We start from the raw sequence: 13,746 nt of genomic DNA on the forward strand, positions 1-13,746 counted from the left end.
TCTTTTCCAATGAGTCGGCTCTTTGCATCCTGTGGCCAAATTATGGGAGCTTCAGCTTTAGCAACAGTCCTTCCAGTGAATATCCAGGGTTGATTTCCTTTAGAAATAGGTCTGTATTAGTTATGTGAACTCTTGTTTGTTCCTGCCCTCTCTTCCTTTCATTCTTTTCATCCCTGTAATTTTGCTACTATATAGATATAAATATTATACATTATATATATATATGTATTATAGTGAAGATCTACTGGGACAGAGTAAAAGTACATCGTAATAAGTATGTAGACCTTTAGAGTCATTGCTGTGATAATTATGGTATTCACTTTAAGGATTGTGCAATTCATTTTATGAGCTGTAAAGTAATCATTCTACCCATAAGTGTTTTAAAGGAGGTTGCCTACTCCTGTAATCTTTGGCATCCATGTTGAGCCCAACAAATACACAAAAATAATAAATGACATTGAAAGCAAGAGCTTCCATCTTTTAAACTCTTCTAATAATTAAGCAAATAGTTCTCTCTTAATTTCTATGACTTTGCTCTAAGGCAACACGAAGTTCCCGGAAAATAAAAGCATGCATTACATGATGATTGAAGAATAACTACAAACAATTATTTTAAAACTAAACCATTTTAAGATCTGGAGGTATTTACAACATATGTTCATTACATTAAAACCCAAAGTGAAGTGTCTAAAAGAGTCTGTTTCTTTTATACTAATTAAAAAAGTTTTTTCCTTTTACTTTTAGCCGAATTACTATTTATTTTCATTACACAGCAATAAATTGCCTAACAGAGATATGTAGAGGTTAGAGCACTAAAAATTGTCAACCTGCTATTGACTGATTGAGCAAACAAAAGGATTTATGACACTTAAAAATGGCTCTACAATAAGGGAATTGTTTCCAATGCGCATGTATAAAACTCCAGTTTGGGTAAGAGTCCAGAAAAGATAGTCAGTCTACAGCATTTACGAGAAAGAATCAGACATGAGCTGTGGGATACTATAAATCCTAGTTACTTTTTTATTATTCCCTCTCAGTAGTCTCTAGATTTCAAAATATTTTATCCTGACTGAAATTTTGAACACTCCGATTATCTTGTTTTCCCTTAAGGATGGGATTTTATGACCCCTCCCTAAATCCCACATCTGTGGTTCTCTCCAACAGAGTGATTCTTTAGCAGACATGAGGTTTTGGAGAATGAGAGAAAATAAATAAATGTAGGAACTTCTCTCCCAGAATTCAAATAGCATGTTTTAGGGGGGATGCTAGGAGGAACGAACCCATGAGTCCAGATTAATTATTTTTCTCTGTTTTTCTTTTTAACTAATAATTATAGTAAGAATATGCTTGGTTAGACTTTTATTCTGCTTTTCCCTTATATTTAGATGTTGTTCATTATAATTTATTCTTATAAGCAATGCTAATAGAAAGAACAAAGCAATTATTTTGGAAACTGTACATGACCACTAAATTTTACAACATTGCATATATTTTATCTTATGGAATGTATTTATGTTATGCTTAAGCATGACTGTTTTTAAAATCTGAGATGCTAATGAAAGCACAGGGGCTGATGTTTAGTACAGAGAACACTCATTTTGATTTACCAGTTATCTCCAAACTAGGAGTAAATAATAGAGTGTGATTCAACTTAGGATTAATTAAAACTATTTAATGTAGATTATGTCATAATTTTGCTGTAACATTTCAGATATATTTTATACTATCTATCCATACTGTGCATTTAGTCATATCATGAAGTTCTTTTATTAAAAATATTTATTTATTCATTGAAGTATAGTTGATTTATAATACTGTGTTAGTTTCAAATGTATAGCAAAGTAATTCAGTTATATATGCATTTTTTCAGATTCTTTTTGATTATGGCTTAAAATGCTGGATATAATTCCCTGTGTGTGTGTGCTAAGTCAGTATAGTCGTGTCCAATTCTTTGCGATGGATCGTACCGCCAGGCTCCTCTGTCCATGGGATTCTTCAGCCAAGAATACTGGATCCCATTCAGGGGATCTTCCCAACTTAGGGTTGAACCCACTTCTCTTATATCTCCTATATTATCAGGCAATTTCCTTACCACTAATGCCACCTAGGAAGACCGTGTTTTCCTGTGCTGTGTGGTAAATCCTTGTTACTTATTTATTTGGATATAATAGTTTGTATCTGTTAATGCCATACTCCTAATTTGTGAGTGCTTTTATAAGTAAAACAAGCCAAATATGCACAATTTCTAACCTTTAAAAAATTCATCCTATTTAGTTTGCTTTGTGTCAAATTCTCATTTCTTTTCATACTTCTTAACATTTTTTAACTTCTTGTTGTTTGAACTTTTTTTAAACTTGTTGTGGTTTCTTTCTGAAAGAGAAAGCCACTCAACTCTGAATGATAATCTCCCTATAGATATGAGTACCTGGAGAGGATATGTTTTCTATCCCAAAGTCATGACTCAAAGAATAACAAAAATAACTCTTCCCCTTTACAATAAGTACTAAATCTAAGCAGAAATGTTATCAGGTGAGCAATAAGTTATTTCTAGTAAACTCAGTCCTGGCACACTGGAGAGTAGAGTCTTTGGCCTGCCAAGAATTTCGTTCCAGCCAATGAATCTGTGACAGGAAGTGAGATTTAAGGAAAGTCTTTTTCTCACTCTGAAATTCTACCATTAACCCACGTGGCTGAAGACTCAACATTTTTTATCTCATTTGAAAAAAGAATACTACTGTTGTATTTATTGTATAGTTTTTAAGAAGCATTAATCCTCTCCTTTTTGGTCAGACAAATTAAATGTCTATTACAAAAATATCCTGAGTGTTCAAACACCATAAAATGGCAAGATATTAGAAAAGTATTGCACAGTAATATAATAACCATGCAAGAAGAAAACTTCAGAATAGAAAATGAAGTCTGTCACTTGGCTATCCCACTGGACTAGGCTGACTTTTTTAAAAAAGATATTTTACAGCTCCCTGAAGAGCTATGAATCCTGGATCTGCCAAAATAGATTAAGCAGTTGGTTCACAAGATAAGAGCTCTACAGGGAAAACATTTAGGGTCCAATTATGTTGGGATGTCGGCAAAACTAACTGGAAAGAAGGTCCATGATGCCAGCCGATTGGGTAGGATTTACAGCGACTGAAGATTTCTTGATAAGTGCTAAAATTGCAGGTTATCTCTGAGATGGCTTCATCTCTGAGCTGAGAAGCCATTCAATTGCCCTTTAAGTGTCACACAATTATTTTCATGGACTCTTAGAGTCCTACCAGGTCAACTGGCTGTTTCTCTAGCAAATTCTGGATGGTGGTGGTTTAGTGACTGAGTCATGTCCGACTCTTGTGACCCCATGAACTAAAACCTGCCAGGCTCCTCTGTCCACGGGATTTCCCAGGCAAAATTATTGGAGTGAGTTGCCATTTCCTTCTCCAGGGTATCTTACCCAGGGATTGAACCTGTCTCCTGCATTGCAGGCAGATTCTTTACTGCTGAGCCACAAGAGAAGTCTTCTAAATATCTCTGACAAAGGCCAATAGGTCTTTGTTTAAACTCTTCCAAATGATGGGGAGTTCACTACTTCACAAGGCACGTAATCTTTTTCAACCAGCATTTTGAAGATTTTACTTTATAATGAACTAGTTTTACTTATGCCTCACACCAAACTGGTTATATCTTAGAGTTCTAATTAAAACTCTTCAAACATAATTAAAGTCGATACATACATTAGCACACGGAAACCCTCAAATGTTTGAAGACATTCTGTGGTTTGATTTTGGCTTCTCAGAGTACTACCTGTGTGAAAATGGTTAGTTTTTTTTAATTCAGTTCAGTTCAGTTGCTCAGTCGTGCCCGACTCTTTGCAACCCCATGGACCCCATGCAGCATGCAAGGCCTCCCTATCCATCACCCACTCCCGGAGTTTACTCAAACTCATGCCCATTGAGTCGGTGATGCCATCCAACCATCTCATCCTCTGTCGTCCCCTTCTCCTCCCGCCTTCAATCTTTCCCAGCATCAGTGTCTTTTCCAAAGAGTCAGCTCTTTGCATGAGGTTGCCAAAGTATTGGAGTTTCCGCTTCAACGTCCATCCTTCCAATGAATATTCAGGACTGATATCCTTTAGGATGGACTTAAATTTTTTAAATTACTTCTGCCTTTAAATTTCTCACTTCTAAAATAGGTATAATTAGAGTACATCTTTTATTGAGCCAATTGGAGGATTAACTGCCTGACACATAGTAATGTTCAGGTAATATATGTTTCATCTACATAATCAGTCTGTCACTAGCCTCCTTCTTATATCTGATGTTGGAGAAACAAACTTTACTTAATCAAGTTTTCTTTGTAATGAAGAAAAAGACAAAATGTTGAATATGCAATATCAATAAGGAGTGCTGGGTTGTCTGAGAGAAGACATGCAGTGCTCAGAGGGAGGGATTATTGACAAGGCAATGAATAGTTTGAATGGGGATCTAGAAACAGTGTCTGTCAGAAAGGATGTTTAACATGAGATTTGATGGATAATGAATTGACCAAGTAAGTAAGATGAAATTATGAGTCCCAAGTAGATGGAAAAGACATGAAAAACACTTAAGAGTTAAAGAGGAGAATAAAGGTTATAGAAATTAAGAATATTTAGTGTGACGAGTAGAGTATGTCAGGTTATGGGCAATTAAAAAAAATGATGATGATGAATCCTAGGATATCTAGAGGGACTTTGTAACCATGTAAACTACTGGGGTAATTAGAAACTATTGAAGGATTTTAAAGAAAGCAGTATTATGGTTGATTTGTTGTAAGGGGATAATGTGACCATTTTTCAGGTGGGCCAATGAATCATGAGAGAATGAAATTGTTAGAGTTCACAGTCCCAGTAGTGTTCCTCCACCTTGGGACATTTCAGGGACATAATATATAAACTTTTTTTTTAATTACCTCACCCTTATGTCCCAATTTTTTTAGGACACTCCCAGTTTAAACCTGTAGTGAAGGCTTAATTATCCTTAGTTCCATCTCCTTGTTTCAGAATTGTCCCATATTAAATGAAAAAGTCATGGTCATCTTGTGTAGTATGCAAATTGTCAGTTAACCATATGTCAAAATGGTCAAATTGTTGACAACCATGAAAACTGTATATACCATGGCTAGTATTGGCACATAACTTCAGTCTTAACCATTCTGACTTCATACACAGCATATTATATTCACTCTACACAACTCCAAGGGTTAATTCACTTCACACCTGTTTCCCCACAATGTCTTCTCTTAATAATACAGAAATCAAGGAACATATACACATACAAAATCCATTCCCTGCTTGATTGAGGTCATAAAATGAAATGTTGCCAATTGACCAGTGGGAAATGCCTGATTGCCCCATGGAGTCATCTGACCCTGACTTCCAAATCTTCAGAAGTTAATGTAATAAAAGCAAAAATTCACCAACTAAATATATGCTTCAACAGAACTGAGAAGGAAGGGGAGTTTGCTTGCAAAATAAAGGATGCCCCTTTTGACTGCTCTAGTTTAGATAATGCCAGATTTCCAGACTCTGTGATTTTGCCTCCAGGAAATTCCCAAGGCATATTTGCAGAGGAAGGATCATGAGCCTGGAAAAATGAACACAGGTGACTCCCTTTTGCAGAGAGAACCTCTTAACTTCCAATACAAGGCTCTGATGGAGTCTGTGTGTCTTCACCATTCAACAATTTATCTAGGAGTAGGAAGAAGTTTTGAATGCATTTAATCCATGTTGAGAAAATTGAATGCAATATTTCTTTCTTAGGTATTCTTGATCATATGTAGAAACATCAAAGGCACTTGGGGTTGGAATTAAAGAATATTTTTTTACCTTGACTATTCTACAGATACTCACCCTAACTTATTTTATTATTACATAGAACTGTCCACTATGCTTTAAATATGGATTTTATGTTTGGTTAATTTCATGCTCACAGATTGAAAAAATTAACCCATGCATCTATAGAGTAAGGATCTTTGATATTCTTGATCTAAATTGAAGATTCTGCCATGAGTTAGCAAAGAGATGTTATAGGTTGATGAATGTCTCCACTATCTGCTCTCTACCCTCCATCCTTGCTCCGGCTACATACTGGTAGATTGTTTAGCTGTTGAAGTTAGGGACTGTGTTGTAATCTACTGTTTTCAGCAATAAGAATGGTAGGTGTCACATAACATGTACTCAATTAACTGTGTTGAGTGGGTTGCTTCATTCATTCTTTAATTATGTATTGATTTTAAAAGCATAGAACATCTTTCAGGGTAGTAGAGAAAGGGGTCAAATGCCAACACAACCAATTCAATTATTTGTGCACAATGCCTTCACCTGTAATATGAAGATTAACCTCTTTATTTTTAACTCTTCCAGAGATAACTGAAAATATTAAATTTTGAATAAGATGGGCTCTACCCAAAGTGGGATTTTTCTGCTGGGCTAACTAGAAGCCATCTTTGAAGGTATGTCCCTTTTTAAATGTTCTTTAAAGGAAATACCTTTCTATAGCTCTGACACTGACTTCCTCCTGCTGGTATATTTTTCAGACTATTTTCCCCCTGATATATCAGCTCATATTTTTCAAGTTGGATCTCATTTGTCATGCCCTTCCTATTCGCCAATTCTTTGTAGTCCTTAAAATAATTATTATTTTACCTTAGTCCTGATTGGGGTTTATAACACTTTCCTCTCATGTTTTATCTCTAAATGTTTTTAATATTTGGCTTGGATCATTTGAGAAGACATCACATTCAAATAGACCTTACACCAATATTTATAGTCCCTCTGGTCCCTCCCCACTTGATGATATGTCATTTATAATGTTTCTTTATCCTAAGTGCTTTGCCAACTCTAGACACATAAAGCAATGCTCGTACCTAAACAAATGTGAACTTTAAGAATGTCAAGATACCAGACCCTCCTTAAACTATAATAATAAAATATTATCCACTCAGTTTCCCTCCCCATAACTCTACCCTGACATCATTAAGTTGTTTTACTTGTAAACAAAAAGTCCCTGCATGAACCCAGGTTGCTGTCAGAAAAGTTTTTCTTTTCTAAATTGCAGAATAATATACATAGTGGAAGGTTTTTCTTTTTTTCATTTTTATATAAAATTGAAGTTAGACTAACTGGCCAATGAATTTATGGATTATTGTTCTTGTGCTTTCTCAACACCAGAAACAATATTGCTTCTTCTTTTTTTTTTTTTTTTTTTTGGAGTCCTTCAATTTATCTCTTTCCCAATTTTAGAAGACTTTTCAAAAATAATTGCCAGTGTTCCAGTAACTTCATTAGCTAATTCCTTAACAACCTAGTGAGTATGTCATCCAGAGCTGCAGAAATGATACAATTCAGTAATTTGACAGGAAATTGGGGTTAGGTTCTTTGTAGCATCTTAACTTTTCTTTTTTTTTTTTTTTTTAATTTCTTTACTATTTTCATCAAGTTCTAGCATTTTTCCACTTTGTTTTTTACTCATTTGCAAACTAGATTTCTCATTCTTTGATTTTTCCCTCAAAATGATATGTTTTCTCAGGCTTTCAACACTTTTTAAACTTATCTCTAAACCTCTGTTTCTCCCACTAATTAAGTAAACAGTTTTACCTTTTCACAAACATGTTATCAGTAAAGAGGATATTTTCATGTGTCAAGTTATCTTGAAAAAATTCTGCCCTTCTGGTCAATAGTATAACTTAAATTTTTCCTGGATAAGAAATAAAATGGATTCTTTATTTTCAATATTAGACCATGTAAATATCATGTGATTTCTCAGATAGTAACCATTTAAATATTACTCTAAAAGTTAATATCTCTTTGCTGGCACACTTTTCACTTCTTCAAACCCACAGATATGAATTATTTTTATCATTATTTGAATAATGGAAGAAATCATACATTAGTAAAAGCTGCACAGACTTTTCTCTTTACCAAATATTTGAACACATTTTGGGCTTCCCTGGTGACTCAGATGGTAAGAATCTGCCTACAGTGCAGGAAACCTGAGTTCAATACCTGGGTCAGGAAGATCTCCTAGATAAGAGGATGGCTAATCTCTCTAGTATTCTTGCCTGGAGAATTACATGGTCAGAGGATCCTGGTGGGCTACAGTCCTTGGGGGTCACACAGACTTCCCTCTTACTGAATATTTAAATACATTTTAAATATAATACTGTTTTATGTACACATATAAAATTATAACTGATATTCAGTTCAGTTCAGTTCAGTTGCTCAGTCGTGTCCGACTCTTTGCGACCCCATGAATCACAGCACGCCAGGCCTCCCTGTCCATCACCAACTCCCGAAGTCTACTCAAACTCATACCCATCGAGTTGATGATGCCATCCAGCCATCTCATCCTCTGTCGTCCCCTTCTCCTCCTGCCCCCAATCCCTCCCAGCATCAGGGTCTTTTCCAACGAGTCAACTCTTCGCATGAGGTGGCCAAAGTACTGGAGTTTCAGCTTCAGCATCAGTCCTTCCAATGAACACCCAGGACTGATCTCCTTTAGGATGGACTGGTTGGATCTCCTTGCAGTCCAAGGGACTCTCAAGAGTCTTCTCCAACACCACAGTTCAAAAGCATCAATTCTTCAGTTCTCAGCTTTCTTCACAGTCCAACTCTCACATCCATACATGGCCACTGGAAAAACCAGAGCCTTGATCAGATGGACCTTTGTTGGCAAAGTAATGTCTCTTCTTTTTAATATGCTATCTAGGTTGGTCATAACTTTCCTTCCAAAGAGTAAGCGTCTTAATTTCATGGCTGCAGTCACTATCCGCAGTGATATACATATTAAGTATATACCTATATGCAGGGTCATCTGAAAGTACATACTTCAAGAAGCTGAGAATCTACCACACACAGAAATGAAATTTTTAATTGAAAGCATTTATTTTAGAAATTTGCTTTGAATCATTCCATTGTCCAATCCCATTTAAGTTGTACAAAAAGATACTTGTTCTTGGAAAACATTTTTGATGGTTTTAAATAATTCCACTCCTTAAATATAAAATTAACCTAATAGAACTGTTGGAACAACTAAAGACAGTAACTCATTTTTAACACTGAATGTAAAAATTGTGGGTTCCTAACAATTTTATTCAATGACTTGTACTAAAATGAGCTATGAGCTAAGTTGCTTCAGTTGTGTCCTACTCTTTACAACCCTATAGACTGTAGCCCACCAGGTTCCTCTGTCCATGGGTTTCTCCAGGCAAGAATACTAGAGTGGGTTACCATACTCTGCTCCAATATACTAAAATACATAACATTAAAACCATGATGTGTCACTTAAGAGTATATAATCAGACTAAAATCACTCATTCTCTAAGAGATACATAAAATTGTAAACATGGTGAATTTATCAACTTTCATAAATTTTCTAGAAAACTTTAAAGATTTTAAATAATAACACTTAAATTTGGACAGACTTGTATTGCAATCTTTTAATTGTTATCTGGCCTTCCTTCTGTTAGAAAGAGAAACTAGAACACATTTTAGGTTATTATCCCTAATATTTGAAATCTAGATAGAAGTCAAATCATATGATTCAATAAAAACAGTATCTGTTTATTGATTGAAGGTCATTTATGATGAGTGACTTTTATCTTAAAAAACATATTTTCATATCATTAAGAGGTTTTAATGATATACCTATATGTCTTCTTTGGAAAAATGTATAGGCAGATACTAAGCCCATTTTTTAATCAGATTTTTTTGGAGGATTGCTATTAAGTTGTGTGAGTTCTTTACACATTGTGGATATCAAGCCTTTCTCAGATATTTTCTCCCTTTTAGTAGGTTGCACTTTTATTTTCTATCAGAAACTTTTTACCAGGATTTAGTAAAGATCCAAAAATCCGTAGTAAGCAGAGACTTGACTGATATCTCTTCTATATTATCACATTTGGAGAAACTGAGAATGAGAGATGAATGAATATCTCAAGGTTGCCCACAATAAAAGAAAGAGGACGTTAAAATGCTAGTATGTACCATTCTATGTTTACAGTTTTCAGGAGCAACCCCCAAGGTCCATGGCCTATAATAAATTGGGATTTCTTTTATAAGGTGCTTATTTTAATCACAATTAAGTAGTCTTTGGTAGAGAAATGGATCTCTCAGCATTTTCACCTCAAAAGAGCTTCCATGGGCTCATTTGATTTTTGTCACAACTCAGGAAGATAAGTATTATTGTTTCTATTTAGTAGCTGAGAACAATATATGCTGTAGTTAGTTGTGTGAATTTCAAGATCAAAAAAGGTCTTGAGTTAAATCTCTGGTGAATGTACAAGAAATACTTTAATAATTTGTCACATGTCACTTTTATCCTTCAAGCCTCTTTTCTCTCAATTTCTCCTTCTTTAACCAGTGTGTTACTTAAGAAAATTAATTCCTCAGCAGAATGAGGAATATATTGGAGTTGAAAGCTGAGAATCAGAAACCGGCCCTTTCATGCAGCCTCCTCTGATAAATCACCATGCTTTTGTCCATGCTGTCCCCTTGCCTGGAGTGCCTCTTCCATCAGATGCTCCATGTTTTCCTTCCATATTTTTGCATCTGACTCTTGGGGTCCAAAATTTCTGCAGACAGTGACTGCAGCCACCAAATTAAAAGATGCTTGCTCCTTGGAAGAAAAGCTATGACAAACCTAGACAGCATATTAAAAAGCAGAGGTATCACTTTGCCGACAAAGATCCATGCAATGAAAGCTATTATTTTTCCAGTAGTCATGTAGTGATGTGAGAGTTGGACCATAAAGAAAGCTGAGCACTGAAGAATTGATGCTTTCGAACTGTGGGGCTGGAGAAGATCCTTGAGAGTTCCTTGGACAGCAAGGAGATCAAACCAGTCAATCCTAAAGATTGGCCCTGAATATTCATGGGAAGGACTGATGCTGAAGCTCCAATACTTTGGCCACCTGATGCTGAGTCAAGTCATTGGAAAAGACCCTGTTGGTGGGAAAGATTGAGGGCAGGAGGAGAAGGGGTGACAGAGGATGAGATGGATAGATAGCATCACCAAGTCAATGGACATGAATTTGAGCAAACTCTGGGAGACAGAGAATGACAAGGAAGCCTGATGTGCTGCAGTCTATGGGGTTGCAAAGGGTCAGACACAACTTAGCAACTGAGCAGCCTTTCTTCCTTACTGGGAAGTCCTCTGAATTAGAGAAGTGTATCTTAATCATTGTTACATGCTCAGTGACTCTGATAGTACTGATACCATGTCAGTACTACTTTCTGTATTTCCCCGTGGAAAGCCCCTGGTGCAGACCCTGCAGGAGTGGAAAAGGAATACAGAAACAAGAAGACAGCCAATAAAGGCTGTGTTGGTAAACTAACGTCCACAGCAGGCAATGGGAGTTTAATCCTGCAGAGAAACTTCAGGAAACAGTGTGAAACCCAGTGACGGATTACACCTGGTCAGAGGTATGTGAGCTGGGAGTTCATATGGCAATTCGCATCAGTGGTTAATTGAAGGCTACTCCCAGGGTGTCAATTCCCTGGTATTGTGGGCCTGCAGTGCATATGAGGGCAAAAGGATCTGTACTAATGGAAATAAGTCACTCAGGCAAAAGTTTCTAGGTGCTGTAGTGTGACATCAGCCAGAAGTCACTGACATGGTAGGAGCTAGCAGTATGGGAAAGGGGTCACAGCCAGCATCTGCTGGAGTGTGCAGTAGATGGTGGATGTCATTAGCGCAGTGAGCAGCCAGATGTGATTGACAGATACTCACTGCTATATATAAAATACATAGACAGCAAGGACCTACTGTATAGCACAGGGAGCTATGCTCAATATTTTGTAATAATTGATAATGGAAAATAATCTGAAATATATGCATATATATGTATAACTGAATCACTTTTCTGTATACCTGAAACATTGCAAATCAACTATTGTTGTTGTTCAGTTGCTAAGTCATGTTGGGCTCTTCAGAAGCCCATGGTCTGCGAATACCAGGCTCCTCTGTCCTCCGCTATCTCCCAGAGTTTGCTCAAATTCATGTTCATTGAGTCCGTGATGCTACCTAACCATCTCATCCTCTCCCACCCCCTTCTCCTTTTGCCTTCAATCTTTCCCAGCATTGGGATCTTCCAATGAGTCGGCTCCTTGCATCAGGGGGCCAGAGTGTTGGAGTTTCAGCTTTATCATCAGTCCTTCCAGTGAATGATCATATTTCAACTGAAAAAAAAGGTGCAGGAGAGTGTGGAATTGATAAGACAGAATTGGGCCACGTGTCCTCTGGCTGAAATACAAGGCACCAACCTTTCTGTATAGCAAAGATTCTCCAAACCCTCTCTGCTGCAAGATGAGAGCTTTTGATCATTTTTAGCAATAGAGCTGGTGAGTGTGTGTTGACCCAGGCATGCTCCCTGACCTTGCCAATGGATGGACAGCTTGATCAGTTGTGAACAAATGTTCACACAGAAGTTGAACAGATATGAAAAGGACAAGAAAAGCTAATGAGCCATAAAATATATCCTGAAACAGCTTGCAAATGAGTCTGACACTCCTTTTCCCTTTAAATGATGATCATTTTCAATGATTGGGAATTTCTGCTTCTCATTCAGATTGTCGACATGTAGGGCTGCACCTTCTTTCTAATCACAGATGCCTACATAATAACTGTCAGTTCAATTAGACAATTTTTTTTTTCAATCACAATTCTTTTTTCTTCAAAGTGAAGAAGTGAAGACCTCTTATCAGTTATAATTCTGAGTTTTGATAAGAAGTGGTTTAGAATTTTAACTTTGATGTCCAACAAACTTAGGATTTGAGTCCTGATCCACCAATAACTTAGTTACTTGCCATGTAACTTTGAGCAAGTCACTCTAAGCTCTCAAAATCACTATTTTTTCATCTGTAAATGGATAAAGTGATGGTGGTACCTAGCTCATAGATTCGTGAGGTTTAAATGAAATAATCCATGTTTAAAATTATTGCCTGAAGTGTAGTAATAATTAAGAAATAAACTTAATTCTAATGTTTACATCATTGTTGTGGTTGAAATGGTGGTAGCCATGGTTGTATTAATTCTAGTGTTACTAGTATGTTATCCCCTTCCACTGCTGAAGGCCCTGGTAAAAACATAGATTTTGAAGAGGAATGATCCTGAATATTAATGTTTCCTGTATGTATGTTTAAGCATTTGCTGGCAACATGCTGGGAAATGTTTACAAAACACCAAGAAATATTTGAAACTGAATACAAACTAGAAGTTCAATAAATATGAACTACTTTTTCTTCATCTCTTTTCATCCCAGCTTAAGTGCCTCCAAAGGTGAATAGGCTTCCCTGGTGGCTTAGTTGGTAAAGAATCCACCTGTAATGCAGGAAACCTGGGTTCAATCCCTGGGTTGAGAAGATCCCCTGGAGAAGGAAACAGCTACCCACACCAGTATCCTAGCCTGAAGAATTCTGTGGATTGTATTTCCAAGGGGTCGCGAAGAATTGGACAGGACTGAGAAACTTTCACTTTCACTTTTTTTTCACTTTTCTTCAAAGGTGAATGATCCTTAGGACTTATAAACATTTTCTAAATTATTATTTTAAAAAATTATTGATAACTCTAGCATGGAAATACAATGTAAAAATTTTCATCTGTATTGTAAACCATTTGACAATGTTATTGGGGCTTCCCTGGTAACTCAGATGGTAAAGAATCTGTCTGTAATGCAAGAAACCTGGGTTCAATCCCTGGGTCAGGAAGATCCCCTGGAT

The sequence above is a fragment of the Odocoileus virginianus genome, chromosome 9 (assembly GCF_023699985.2).
Source record: "Odocoileus virginianus isolate 20LAN1187 ecotype Illinois chromosome 9, Ovbor_1.2, whole genome shotgun sequence".
In the NCBI taxonomy this organism is placed as follows: Eukaryota; Metazoa; Chordata; class Mammalia; order Artiodactyla; family Cervidae; genus Odocoileus; species Odocoileus virginianus.